Source organism: Ursus maritimus, unplaced genomic scaffold (assembly GCF_017311325.1).
Source record: "Ursus maritimus isolate PB19 unplaced genomic scaffold, ASM1731132v1 scaffold_9, whole genome shotgun sequence".
NCBI classification, from domain to species: Eukaryota; Metazoa; Chordata; class Mammalia; order Carnivora; family Ursidae; genus Ursus; species Ursus maritimus.
The window spans coordinates 29,345,567-29,361,085 of record NW_024427107.1 but is presented as its reverse complement, the minus strand read 5'-3'; the positions used below and the strand labels follow the sequence as shown (position 1 = coordinate 29,361,085).

At 42.1% G+C, this 15,519-nt stretch overlaps 1 protein-coding gene across 1 annotated transcript in view; it reads left to right on the top strand.

Moving 5' to 3' along the window:
• Positions 1-15,519, top strand: part of PAG1 (phosphoprotein membrane anchor with glycosphingolipid microdomains 1) — a 136,394-nt gene that overhangs the window by 71,350 nt on the left and 49,525 nt on the right. The window contains exon 3 of the mRNA XM_008689086.2: positions 7,103-7,195. The gene's annotated coding sequence lies outside the window, so the exon portion shown is untranslated. The remainder of the gene's footprint in view (positions 1-7,102; positions 7,196-15,519) is intronic.

Here is a 15,519-nt window from a genome sequence, read left to right as displayed (position 1 = left end):
CATTTTTCTGTTCTCAGCCAAGAAAATTAACTCCCTGAAAATACTCTTTTCTTAATGGACTGTTGCTTCGCCTACATCAAGGATTTCAGCTGTTAGAGCGTGTGAGAAATGGGGCAGGAGACATCAGATGGCATGAAAACTAGAACCGTTCACACCGAGAATCCCGGGAAGGCTAGAAGTGTGAGCTAAAACAGCTGAGGGGTGGAAGAGACAGGAGGCACAGCTGGGAAAGCTGGCAAGAAAAAATGGCCAGAAAACACAAGGGAGCTTAGCTAGGGGAGAGGTGCAGCCCAGGAAGTCGAGAATCCTGGGATGAGGGAGGAAGACGCATCCGTTGTAAATTACGGTGTTCCAGTATTGTTCAGGACATCATAACTCAGATGCGTTGGCTTTAGCCACCCTTTTAATTCTATACCATTGAGCATATTCAGTAATATTTTCTTGCATGATTGTAGTGAAGGACTGAATTTAAACTCTTAATGGAAGGCAATGTCTGTGCTTTGAGATTGATCTCCGTTATATTTACAATTTACTAAACCCATCATAGAATTCAGTTGGATTAATAAGAAATAGCATGCATTAGTTTATACATATATTTGTGGGTTTTAATACCCAAAGTATATCAAATTGCTAACATTTATCATTTGGACAAATAGGAGGTATGTGTAATTAGCTAGATTAATAACTGGTTTGGTGTGTATATCCAGAGGGAACTGATGTATAAATTGCTCTTTTCCTAGAGAAAGTTTCTGGTATTTGAACCCAATCCTGTCCTAGTCGACAGTAGGCTTCACTTGGGTACAGCTGTACAAATGCATGGCCCAAAGCTGGGAGAGATGGCTAATGTAATAACAAAGGAGAGAGAGAGAGAATTCAAGAACATCTTGACATTTAATGCAATGACCCAGATCTAAGAGGCAGAAATGGCACGGGGATGGCGTAAGCACTTCACCATCACCACCACCAATTAAATTGCAAAACGACAGTAGGAGAGATTTGGCTTAGTAACATCATATATGAAAGAAAGTTAGATTTTGTTTTAGTCGTCTAAGATTCATATATCACGACAGTCTAATGTAGCTGGTGAAAAAAGCTTCTGTGATGACAGGTTTTCTAAATAAGACTGTAGAATATGCACGGACACAAGTAAGTGTCCTGTTCTCTTCCTCACTGACCAAGTGCAACTTCCTCCGGAGAAGTGCCTTTGAGCTTCGTCATTTGGAAGAAAACAACGAAAAACAAAAGCATTGGCCCCCAGCATGCCTCCTCCCCCACTTCTTCCCCACTTGTTCCTCTCGCATGCATCATCTTGCCCCCCCCCCCCACAAGGCTGAGCTTGCTCTCACTGAAGCAGGAAACATCACTGAGGATGTTTAAACCTAGTCCGCAAGGCAGTGGAACACATCACTAATTGTGATCTTTCCATGCCTCGCCCACAGTACGGTCTTGCTCAGCACTGGCTGAATTGTTGGTTGAGTTGTAATCTCCCAAGCTGAGAATGGTATTGCCCCAGTGCTGACCACTGGGATGACCAATGCTGCATCCCAAGTGGCCTTTCTTGCCACCCAGGTGTAGGATCTCCTATCCCAGGAATGACATCCAGATTCCCATGGTACTCACTCATTGACCTTCTAAGTTTCAGCTCTTTCTCTTACTTCTAGTCTGGGACTGAGTATCTATTTTGGGTACCGTGGTCTGTCTTGATCCTGCCAGGAGATTTTCTCAAGAAATTGTGGCTCTTACCCTGAATGACTGCCCAGTGGCCAAATTATGCAGCTGTGATTAGACCCCAGGACAATAAGGGACCACTGTCCCGAGTTCACCAGCCTGTTCTTGCTCCCTGTTGATAGCTTGGCCTCCCTGTGATACCTGGTCCACAAGAATTCTCCTAGCACCATCATCAAAACCCTCATAAGTACTGTTTCCTAAATCAGATCAAGGTTACCTTTGTCCACTGGACGTTGTGCTTGGTGACTGAGCCACTCCCCTAAGTTGGGCTTTGCAGCTGGAATGGGCTCTCAGCCTGCTCTGCTCTTGAGAGTTCTAGCTCTCTTCTTCTTCCAGCCTATGTGCTTTTTTGAGTTAGGGTAGCTGGTACCCAGAACTATTTTCTTTGGAATGAAGAAGGGGAACCTCAAGGGCAGGAGAAGAGGAACTTCTTTAAATAGGTGTCATTGAGTATTTGAAAGGTTGCCATGTAGGGAAATTACTGGACTTGTTCTGTATGGCCCTAGAAGTTAGAACCAAGACTCCAACGAGGTTGAGGCCACTAAGTCACTGGGTGAAAAAGAACCTTCCTTACCCCAGCTCAAATCTAACAGCATTTGCCAAAGACAGAAACAAATTCTTTCTGGGAGCCCTTCATTATGGAAGGGATTCTGGCATAGGCTTGATTAGCAGATCTAAGTTTTGTTTATTGGTTTGTTTCCATTGCAACGTGGATAAAAGATAGTATTTGGTTGGGTGGTGTTTGTATGTGTGATATGTTGCTGTGGTCCCACGCCGATCATGAGTGACCTGCGATCCTGCTCCTTTCCTTGTCTTCAGGGACTGCCAGGGAGAGCAGCTTAATTATAGCAATATCCTCAAATCTACTCTGATTTTTTTTAAATTAATTCACTCAATCAGTGAATAAATATTCAATGATTATTATATATTAGGCACTGTGATTCATTCTGTGCTCAGTACTTTTAACTGTTATGTTTAACCAAGTCCTTTCATTATTGTACTTACAACCTGGAGGTCACAGACACTGTAGAGAGGGTTCAAGTATCAAGTGGGGTTGATGTGTAGATCACCTTTAAGTTTCTTTTAAATTTGAAAATCCTTAAGTGAGCATTGATTCTGGTCTCACAGTGAGCGGATAACCTGACTCCAAGTATAGTTTTTCAAAGTCAAACGTGAATTTGGAGTTGGATTGCTCAAGTCTGTGCTACCGAGTCCCTGTATTTATCTACCCAGATAGCAGGAGGATATGCTGTCACTATCATCACTATTTCCCTAGAAGGGACTCTAAGGGCATAACTTAAAAAACAAAACAAAAGAGAAAAACAGGAAAAAACCACTCCTCTTCCTACACCTCTTCTCAGCAATGCCAGCTGGGGGTTGGGTCAGGCCATCTGTCAGGTGCATAACCCAGCCCTCAGGGTCCCAGTGGCCCAGAAATTGAACTCTATGTCAGTTTTTCTGAGTGGCTTTAGCTAGAATAAGCCTTCAGGTTAGCAGGCAAAATGTATCATGAATTATCAGAGTTCACTTGTTTGAGCCTTCTTACGAATGTCATCATCTGTGTTAAGGACGTGCTAACAGTCCTAATGAAAACTCTGTCAGTGAACTAGGTATGGAAGACACACCGTGAATTTGGCATTCCACTGACATAGTATATGCAGTGAGGGGTGGCCATATTGGAGTAGACACCTCGCTTCACAAGTCCTACAATTCCATTTAGTGGAAAAGGAAAGCAATATAGAAAGCATAGGATTTCTATTTGATTGGGTCAGTCATCGTTTGCAGTGACTAACTGCTGTCTACTCTTAGAGATGGTCACAAGCGTGAAAGGGGATCTGAAACAGGCACTTGGTCCATGCAGAATGATGGCCTGGTTGTCTCACTCCGAACCTGATAGCTGGCCATGGAACCTGGTGATCCTGCTTCATGCTGATGACCCCAGTGATTCCAGCCAGACTCACAGCTGGGTTTGCCATATTTCTTTCAAACTGATCTGGAAAATGGCAGACATTATAATGTTCACATTTCTTGGAGTTTAGTTTTGGTAGCAGCTTTATTGAGATAGAATTCACATGCCATACAATTCACCCATTTAAAGTGGACAATTTAATGGTGTTTAGTGTATTCACAGAGTTGTCCAACCATCCCACGGTCCCCTTAGCTCTGCCCCCCTTAGCTATCATCCCCGTCTCCTGCAGCCCTACGCAACCACTAATCTACTTTCTGTTTCTATCTAATTGCCCTTTTTGGGCATTTCACATAAATGGAATTATAGAGTATTTGGCTTTTTGTGTGACTAGCTTTTTTCAAGGTTCATATTTTCACAAGGCTAGCATATTTCCAAGGTTCATCCATATTGTAACATGACTCAGTGCTTCATTCCATTTTATTGGCTACATAATATTTTTATGGGGTATATAGATATATATATATCCATATGTGGATATATATGGATATACCCCATTTTGTTTGTTTATTCCCCAGTTGGTGGATATTTGTCCCATTCCACTTTGGGACTATTAAAATAATGCCACTATGAACACCCATGCACAAGTTTTTGTGTGAACGTATGTTTTCATTTCCCTTGGTACATACCTAGGAGTGGAATTACTTGGTCCAGTGGTAACTCGTCTGTTTAACTTTTGGAAGAAGAACGAGGCTGTTTTCAAAGTGACTGTACCATTTTACATTTCCCTTGGCAGGATATGGAGGGTTCTAATTTCTCCATATCCTTACCAACACTTGTTACCATGTAGACTTTTTGATTATGGCCATTCTATGGGGGATGAAGTGGCATCTCATTTCATTGTGGTTTTGGTTTGCATTTCCTTGATAACTAATAATGCTGAGCATCTTTTCATGTGCTCATTGGCCATTGTGTATTTATTTTGAGAAATGTCTATTTAGATCTTTTGCCTAGTTTTGATTGGGTTGTCTTTTCATTATTGAGTTATAGAAGTTCTGTATATATTCTAGATAAAAGTCCTCTATCAGATATGCTTTACTCATATTTTTCCCATTCTTTGGGTTGTCTTCACTTTCTTAATAGTGTCCTTTAAAGCACGAATGTCTTTAATTTTGATCAAGTCCAGTGTATCTATTTTTTTCTTTTGTTGCTTGTGCCTTTGGTGTCATATATAAAACTCCACTGCCAAATCTGAGCTCATGAAGATTTATTTATTCCTATGCTTTCTTCTAAGGGTTTTGTTGTTTTAGCTTTAAAATGGAGGGTTTGATTCATTCTGAGTCAGTTTTTGTATGGTCTGAGTTGAGGATGCAACTTCATTCTTTGGCATGTGGCTATCCAGTTGTCCTAGATTTTTTCTGTTGAAAGACTGTTTTTCCCCATTGAACAGCTTTGACACCCTTGTCAAAAATTAATTGGCCATAGATATACAGGTTTACTTTTGGATGGTGCATTCTAGTGCATTGATCTATATGTCTATCCTATTCCAGTACCACACTGTCCTGATTACCTTGTTTCTTTGAAATATTTTTGGCATGAAATGCATATTCCAAAAATGCAAAATTATGTACAACTTTTATGTTATTAGAATAACAGTCAAGTTATGTGCTCAATTTTCAAATTAGACTCTTTACTCCCATCTAGTAATAGGGAAAGCATATGCAAACATATTATTTCTAATACATATTAATAAGATTTGGTATTTTAAGAAAAATATCTTTTTTTTTTTTTTGACGGCAGCAGTTTGATTTAGATAATCCAATCTTCTATTTCTAACAAATTCAGGAAAGTTCTCTGGGACCGAGCATGATGACATGGGGAAGTGGAGATGTTTACAGTTGGAATCCACATCTAAATATGTCTGCATGGCAGGGTTTCAGGAGGAGGTTTGTTTTAAAATCTGATGAAAGAGCGAAAGGTGGTTTGGGAAAGGCTCTTGTCTCTCAAGCCCTCACCCAGTGGAAGCCGCCCTGCCCTTTTAGTTTGCATGATTGACAGTGGAAAGACCTGGAGTCGGGTCAGAAGAAGACAGCCCACGATTGTGTGTCTTATTCTGGTCTTTTTAGACTTATTAAAGAAAAGAAAATAATAATAGCTGAATGCGGTGGCGAACAAAAGGCGGCCATGTCCCCCTTGGTGACTGTCAGGGAGACAGTAGATGCGCCTCGAGGCAGCATAAATAATCTGCTGGCTCTGCTGTGGAAGAAGGCAACATACAGTCTAAGGTGATCATATGTGGTCCTAATAATAGAACATCACTAGATGCAAATCTAGAAGGCTCGTGTTGTACTCAGTTTTTTATATTCAAATCAGGAATTGTATCTCAGTCTGTTAAAGTAATTGAGAAATTCTGAATCTTAGTTAACAGCTAGGATATTCCCCTTGGGGTGTAAGCGCCTTCATTCATTCATTCCATCCCTCTCCCCTACTCACTCCCACACTGCACTTATTATGGTGCCTTATGTCAAACAGAGGTTCAGTACAGGAGATATTTGTTAGGAGATGGGAAGAGACGTGGAGAGGAAAGGGGGATGGAGGAAAGCCTGGGCACCAAAACTAGAGCAAAACCATGGATGGGATGGGAGGGAGGGGTGCTGATGGATCAGGAGGGAAATGAAGGGAAGGCATCCCCATCATCCCTTCCGTTCCTGCACATCTTCCTCATTCACACAGTGGGCGGGTGAAGGAACAACGTGGGACCAGGAGATCTGCATGTCATTTAGGTCACGCAGTTCATGCTGTACTGAAGATGCTCTTTTTTTTTTTTTTTTTTTTAAGATTTATTTGAGAGAGAGCACACACAGGGTGGGGGTGGGGGGGTCAGATTGCAGAGGGAGAGGGAGAGAGAGAATCTCGAGGAGTCTCTACACCCAGTGCGGAGCCTGACGCAGGGCTTGATCTCAGATCTCACCGTCCTGAGATCATGACCCGAGCCAAGATCAAGAGTCAGACATTGAACCAACTGAGCCACCCAGGCACCCTGAATATGCTCCTTTTACTAAGACAGTCTCATAATTAAATCACAGCTTACTTTATTTAAAAGCATAAATACTCTTCAAATACAGCACTCGTTTTATCCCAAATTCAGGTAACAGATACTTGAATTTTAATATTAACTGCAATAACACATAGGTTTATTTTTCATATTAGGAAAAATGTGGAAAGAGCAAGTAAATCGATGGGTGTTTGATCAGACCTTGACTGTTACGTGGGAGATCGTTTTTCCTTTATTTACTACGATTTGTCGTTTTTCCTAGACTTTGCAGCTTGCTTTGCTCAGGAAGGAATAAAAAGCTCAGTGTTTGGCCTGAATTTGCTCATGTTTTCACAATGAACTGGTCAAGTATCTTTCACAGTCTGTATCCATCTGCCTTTTTCTCCCCTAATTTTCTTTCTCTTTGGTTACAGGCCAAGAAGGAAGAGAGGACTCTCACCACCACATTTCAAAGGGAGTCCACTGCCAGAACCCTGATTACTTACTTGGACAAACATTTCTCCAAGGTAAATATTACCGTTGTACAATAAGGGGGCCCCTCATGAGAATTTGCAGACTGCAGTGGTGCTGCCCACGGGCTTGATCGTTCAGTCTAACACAAGGCTAGAGTCCTGCCAGGGAGGGAGGGAGAGAAGAGAGCAGAACAGCGGGGCTCTCCTGCAGTCTCTCCTCGGTGTGTTCCCCAGAGAATGCCGTCAGGATCCGGGAGCTCGCGGAATCCTACTACAAATGTGTGGGAGCAAAGGAGGAAAGGGGAGGCGGTACTTTTTTCTTCGTGTTAATCTCTCTCCGGCATTCATGAAAACAATAGCCAGTGTGGTTTGATTATAAAAATAGCATTTTTGTCTTCTATGGGGAAAGCGTGGTGCAGTTCTTCTTAGAAGTTACAATAAAATATAGGCTATATTCATGTCACAAAGGGAAAGAAAACAGAATCATAGTATTGTACACCAACTAAGACTTACAGATGTGGGAGATTTTAAAGAAATCCATGTTCTCCTCTCATGAAAATACCTACTAAGTAAGGCTGTGGTTGGTTGGTGACCAATACTTCATGAAGTTCTTGTTTTGGAAAATCATATCCTTAATGCCTCTTCTGGGGGGAAGAGAGGGCGTCCGTGTGAGAGAGAGAACATGAATATGAGAGAGAGAGAGAGAAAAGGAGAGAGACCCCTCAAAGAGGAGTCTGTCAAGCGTCATACTGTATGTTTCAGAGGAGTAACTCCGGGTGCTTTCTTTGGATCATGAGCTTAGCAGGAATAAAGACTTAACAGAAGCAGCTGAATTCAGAGTCCGCTTTAGCGTTCATGAATGGGCTGCCGATATTTTAACACAAATTGCTGTGTCATTTCTATAAAGTTCCCCTGTTGCTGCTTAGTCTGTAGCCAAAAGCCGTTTTTGCAAAGCCCTGAAATGATATCTGATAAAACGCCTCCTTCCTTCCTGATAAAGATACCCATGTTCACAACCCACAGAAATGCAAAAATATACGATCCAATTTAAAAGAAAATAAACGTGTCAGCTTGCTCTGTTTAGCAGTTAATATATGGCTGACATGACTTAGTCCTTAGCTCACTAGAATGCACTTTCAGATTGGCAAGGGGCGAGTGATGTTTTCCTCATCTGTCCTCATCCTGGTTGTTCTTTTCTGAAGGGGCTGGGTGGGGGAAATGGAGGCTGTACATTAGAGGAGAATTTGGTGATACTATTCATTGTCTGTTCTGACAGAGAAGACATTGTTTGTTCACTGTAATAGGCTTGGCAGGAATCTGTGCCGTGCATACAGAATGAGAAAGCAGCGGTGGAGAATCTCAAAATCCGAAGCAATAGATCAGCTTAGAGATTTTTTAAAAAATATATCTTAGTAGCTTCTCATTACTGTAGATGCAAGTCATAATTTAGGGAAATAGTTTTCCTTTAAGGGATAGTTTTCTTGACCTTGCATTATGCATGTGTTACATGAAAAAGGCTTTAAGACAGCAGTGTGCCTATCTCAACACTGTAGAAACAAGAATTACAATCATGAAGTTTATAAACCCAGCAGACCTGCTTGGAGATCGCTCCCTGTGCATTAGTATTCGCGGCAGTATAAATGAAAAGCAGCCGACGCACCTCCTCTCCTCTGGCGATTCACAGACGCAAATGTGAGCTGCCTAATTAGGCAAGAGAGAAAAGACACGTTAAACGATGTGCTTGGAGGTAAGAAGTCCACTGCTAGGGACGGTGCAAGAGGGCGCCATGCCTCAAATGTCCAGAGCTTTAAAGTCACAACTGTCAAAGGGAAGGTTCAAAGCAGTGTGCAGACCCTGCCTTGGAAACTGAACTGGCAGAAGTGTAAAGCGAGACTGAGGCCCGGTGTTTCTGCTTCCTATCCCCATTCACCCCGCCTCCCCGCTACTCCCGCACCCCACCCCCCTCAGAGGAACTGCATGGTGTGATGGTCGCCAGTAGCCCCAGGTGTCTGGGGACTTCACGTGTGCGCACGTGCATTTCTCACTAGAGCAGAAAGAGATGTTGTCAGGCTTCAGGCTGCTGTGTGCACAGAGCACATGAGCTAGGCTGGGGAGCTCCAAGAGCAGGTGTGCTGGGGCCGTTCCCAGCCAAGTTCAAGGGCCCCTCGTCCTTGTGCTCCAAGAGAGATTTCTCATATTCCCCAGTCTTGGCTGGTATTATAAGAAGAACTCCCTGTATATTTTTGTAAGAACTATATCATGTAAATTACAAGATTTCTAAAATCACACCTGTGATGCTGTCGATATACAGTCGCTCGTTAGATTATTGCAAACCCTTCTCGGCTTTTTATGTAACCTATATAAGGATCGGCCTCAGGCACCTCAAGCAGATCTTTTACTCTGCTACTTATGACATCGTTCAGGTACATTATCTGCTTAGTTTTTAAATTTCTCAGTCTTTTAAAATGTGTTTTTGAAGATGTGTTTGTATAATCTCTTAAAAATAGGTAAAATATAGATGATGGTATTTTCAAGTAAATACCAAAGGAACCAAGTAAAACTAACCAAGATGATACAAAACTGTTTCCCTTCATTGCTTCAATATATTGGTACATTTATTTTGTCTGTTTTAAAAGTAGTTTTTGTTTTATCATTTTTAACAGCCACGTTAGGGGCTACTAAGGGAGGTAAGGCAGAGGTGGGGCCAGTCCCAACTGCTGCTGCAGGGGCCCCTTGGAGGCGCGGCCGGGGGGCGGGGGGGGGAATGATCAAGGAGCCTCAGGAGACAGTTGGCGGGGTAACTGCTGGCCCGTCTGTGACTTGGCAGCCCCGTCTCCCGTCCTGCCTTCTTGTCCCTGTGCTGCTGGGACCCCGGTAACCAGCGTACTGCAGGCCTGAGCATTAGCATGCGCCGGTGACACCCACTCTGCAGAGCCTGGACCTCCGCCTGCCAGAACGCAGTGGCAGCTCACTGCAAAGTCCATGGGTGCACCTCTAGAGGCAGAATCATCGCCTCGGCTGGCTTCATTCACATCCTTGTCACTAGGACACAAGGACTATCCTTGTCTTAAAATGAGGAGTTGCAAAGGGCTCATTTCACCAGTTACAGCTCATCTTTGTCTATTGGGAAAGGAAGCATACACCAGTAGAGGGAAATTGGAGTAAACGCTTAACAACACTTTTATTTAGCAGACACTTAAACTGCACTTACTGTGGGGCAAGCAGGAGTCTAAGCACTTTCTAAGTATTAACTCATTTAATCCACTGCTACCGTTATTATGATTCCCTTTTTACTGAAGAGGAAACTGAAGCTCAGAGAGGGTAACTTGTCCAGGGATCCACGGATGATGAGGGTGGATGGCCTGTGCCCGGGGGCTGTCTGCGCTGGAATCTAGGCGTTAGGGCTCGGTGTACCCAACCACAGGTACCTCTGTTCCCAAAACAGAGTTTGCTTAATGGTCCTGTCCCTTTGGGGGTCTGCCATTCCCCCAGAAGCACACACAATGTGTTACATTGCTGGTTTTGAACCGTACACCCCTTGCCTTTTGGCGTTTATATCAGGGGAAGAAGAATTTTAATTTCTGTCCTTCTGGATTCAAAGTGGGTGCAGGTTAATGCTGTGTGGTCAAGCCAGGATTCCAGGCACTGCCTCCGCTCCTGTCAGGGTGAGCCGTGCCCCACAGCCTGCCTGCGGACGGCCACCCTGGCCTCGCTGGGAGAAAGGCCACGGGCCACTGCTCTCCCTCTTCCTCAACACCTCTTTCACCGGGTGGGTCCTGGACCTTTCGATGTGCTCCAGCCCTTAGGCCAGCGGTGTTGGACTTGCCAATACTGAGAGAAGCCACTATTCAAGCCGATCGTGTCAGTAAGATGGATGTTTGGCCCTTCTCTCTGACCTGCTGTGAGGATTTAGACAGCTGCCTTTGGGCGGTCTTGCCTTACCCCATACCTCCCAGAGAGAGGTGTTAATGGGTGCAGCTCCCTACCGCTCTCCTGAAAGAGAAAAGAAAAATCTTTCATTTATGATCAGATATTGATTAAATGAAGTTACATTGATGTATGTGTTGCAGGTTTCTCAGAATTGTCTTGTGACTCACCACAGCAAGATGTAGAGTGCGGGGTTTCCTAAATGTTTTATTCTCTCAGAGGGGGAGAAATGTCTAGCAACACCCCCTTGAGCAGTGCTGCCTTAAGAAAAGGAGAGACCACAGAACATGTCATAGAATGCAATCAGGTATTGAGGAAAGATCAGTTAGCTACATTTGGGATCCCGAAATTCCACCCCATCTTTAAGCCAGTAGTCGTTGGGACCTCAGCGCGTCAGATTTCTCATCTGTAAAATATGGAGGATAGGACTGGATTGTCTCTAAGCTGTTTTCTTCTTTGTGAAAAGCTGGCTCCAGAAGGGCTTTTAGGAATAAGGCACAATACGTAGCACATTAAGACCAGAGTAAATTAAAAACAGGCCGGGGTGAAATGAGGCATAGGGAATACACAGTAGGAGAGACAGAGGAAGGAGGGAGGTTAGTATGCAGAACGAATTCTGTGAAAGCCTTCATGGTGGATAGGAAAGAACCAAGTTTTGCTCAGTGCTTTTTGATAAACAGTTTGAAGACAGAACTAGAATCATAGCTTCGTGATTAACGGGTCCTGAGCTAAACAAATGCTTCCTGCACAGAAAACTGTTCCCGGTTTGGAGACCAAATTTTTCCCACAGTTTTTAAATTCTGTGGCCTTTTGGTCTTTCAGGTAGAAATGTTGGCTGTGTGACAGGCTGGTCCCAAAGAGATTGGACCGTCCCTAACTGTGCTTCACAGGTAGCTGCGGCTACATCGTCCTCATTCGTTAAACCAGTACGCGCTGCAGACCCACTCTGCCTTGGTGCGTGTGCAGGTATCTGAGTCCCAATTCTCCGGAATCGAGTATTCCCCAGAACCTGGAGGGCTGTGTGATGGGAGGCCAACGGCTGGGTTGCTGTGCTGAGGTGGACGGTGTCTAGAGCAGAGCCCAGTTGCGTGGCCTCCTTTGTACGGCGTCATTACATCCGTTCTGTTTTCAGGATGCCGATCCCCTTGTCCCTCACCACGTCTGACTTCCCGCCCTTCATCCTCGCCTGGATCAGGGGCTGCCTGTCTCTTCACAAGATCAGAGATGGCCTCGGGGTCTCATTGTCAGGGTGGTAGAGGTTCAAATCCAAGTTCTCTTTTCAAAGTCTTGGTAAATAGAATGATTACTGAAATATTTTTAAAGAAAACGTTACAATTGGAGGACTTCTTAGAGTATAGAGAGCCGTTAGTGACAGTCAGATGAACAAGCATGTCACTCAAATGCTGTAAGTGCCCAGGGCAGCTTGTATTAGTTTTTGCATTTAGTCACATGTTGTTACTTTATCCATATAATGGATAGCTGACCTGGGAGACGAGACGCATAAGGAGGATCAGTGTTGTTCTAAGCTGCAGATAGAACTGGCCAAAATTCTTATACACTTACCGTAGCGTTGGTGAGATTTTATTTCCTCATCTGGGTAGTAGTTACATGGGTGTTTGTTATGTGATACTTTCTGTAAGTCTTAAATACATTAATATGTTTGGTAAGTTTTCATATCCACTTTTTGGAATATTTGTGGTATAAAATCCAATGTTAAAAAAAGAAAAAGTAGTGACAATCCTACAATTCGGCTTTTTAGATATAAGTATCATCTGTACCCTTAATGTATATGTCCTCACACTCCTGTTGGCAAGCTGACAACACATATCAGACAAAATACATATTTATTGCAAAGAAATGCTTGCAAACAGCAGCCTAAACCTTTTTATCTGGTCTCATTGTTTTGTAAGTAAACACACAAATTATCGTAGGTCGAGTATGTTTGTCCAAAATGTTAGCTAGCCGAACATTCGCTAATGAAAGCAATTATTGTCCATTTTGATATCCTAACATATTAAATATAATTTGGAACTTAGATATTTGAAACTAATAAATGAAAATATTTATATATTTGATATATATCTCATATACCAGTGTGTCTTTTCAAAAACTTGTCTGCAAGTCATGCGTTTTATTCTATAATGAATTTAGAGTTAATTGAACAGCACATCACTTGTTAAATAGGAAACACCCAAGGGGCGCCCAGGTGGCTTAGTCGGTTAAGCATCCCATTCTTGGTTTCGGCTCAGGTCATGATCTCAGGGTCATCAGATGGAGCCCCACGTCGGGCTCCGTGCTGGGCGTGGAGCCTGCTTAAGATTCTCTCTCTCCCTCTCCCTCTGCCCCTCGTCCCCTTAAAAAAAGGGAAACACTCAAAAGAGAATCATTAAAGTTTGTATGTAAGTGAGCATGATAATACAAACTTTAATAATAATATCTCGTCTAAAATCAAATAATTGTACTTAAGTCACCTCTTTCTTATATACCATAAAATTTTTAATCAAAACACTTTCAACGGAGGCTTGCAAAAACATACCTATGCGAGTCAAAACAGGTAAAGACTTTAGTGAAGCCTGGACAAGATGTTGCAATAATTATTTGTATTCAGTTTAAAGAGAATGTCGCTGTTCTGGGGTAAATGGTTGGTAATGAGATAATATGAGGTATGGTGAGTTGCAGAAAGAAGATTAAAGGCCCACAGCAGAGTCAGTTGATGAGAAGACAATATTATGAAACCATCGTTGCCCTGCCCTCCCCCCGGCCCCCCACTACGTCCCAGGAGCATCTGCTGCAGTTTCCTTTTCCAGCTCTCTGGGAAAGTCAATGATTGCCTCTCAAGTGGGCGCTGACCTCCGATGTGTTACACAAGCCCCTGGACTGCTGATGCTCTCTTTACTTATCATAAGATATACATTAATACATATACTTTTTGGAAATACCAGCCATAAATGAATGGCATGTCCCCTATTTATTGTGCTTTTCACTACAAAAGTTGACTTCTTCCTAAGAAGTCCTATTTTTCTTAATCGGGTTACATTTCTTAGAGTTTCATTTCCTTGTGTTCTTGGACATCGGAGCATTATTTGTACTGTCTTGTTAGGTGAGCTGCTTAGTTTTTCATGTTCTGACTTCACTATTAATTTATTTTTATTACAGTAAATAAATTTTACATCTATTACATTCAAATGCAGCTAATGAATTTCAAAATGATTCCAATCAGCATCATTATTTTCCAACAATCTTAATGTTGCTTGATTCTTCTAATGGTTAATTTAAAAATCCAAACCGTCATCATAGTAACTACTCTTTAATAAAACTTCGATAAAAATGTAAAGAAGCATTTCAGTGGATTTGACCTAAGGAAAAAAAATATACATAGGTGAAATATCTATTGCATTTAATTAATTGGTGTAAGCTACAATATTTCTCTGAGTTGTAACTAGCTTTCATTTTCAAACTTTGGAAGAATGAGTCATTTGTACTAGGAAGTAGACGCTCAAGAACTATGTTTGGCAACTTGGAAAACATTTTTAGCATTTGAATTTCTCTATTTATAGTACAGCATCAGGCAGAGTAAAATGTTTGGCATTTCTATAAGGGATGCAAACTCTTTAACATTCTCTGTTGTGATCTAACAATTCATTTCAGAGTAAGATGAATCAGTCTTGTTTGGAAAATGTTTTATACAAATATTGGCAAGGAAACTGTAACTGCATTTCTGTGGATTTTAAAAACGCAAACTCCCCTAAAGTAAATGATGACAAATTTCACAATATTACTTCTTTCTTCTGCATTACTATAGTTCTATGTGGAGTGCCTTTTATTTAAATTCTCACACTACTCTGCCCCATTCCTTGCTTTTTAGATTTTGCTAACCCGTGTTGAAATCAGAGACCACGTTTCTAGGTCCCTCCAAATGTCAAGTTCTTTTTAATCTAACCTTCCACTTCAGTGTTTTCCACATAATTAAAACTCTAGGTTACTTTATTAACATATGGCCTTTTCTTTTACATTAGACAATATGAGAACAGTAACTTGTCGGGTTTTGCACTTTAAGTGGCTGAATAGAGACATTCATATTCTCTTTCTCATTTTCTCTTTCACAACACACACACACACACACACACACACACAGTGTTGAACTAATAAAAAATAGTGCAAACTAAATGTAATGTGCTATCCTGGATGCGATAACAAAAAAGGGATATTAATGAAAACTAAGGAAATCTGAATGATGTATGGACATTACTTAATAACATACCAGTTACTGGTTCATTACCAGTACAAATGTACCATGTTGCTGTACACAGTTAATAGTAGACTAGAAAAATTACAGTAACTATATTTATAGTAATGTAGTAAATGGTAGAGTTGACCGCAGTCTGTTCTGTGATGAGAATAATTTGGGTACAAAGTGATAACTAGTTCTCTTTGTGCCAAGGTCCTCTTTG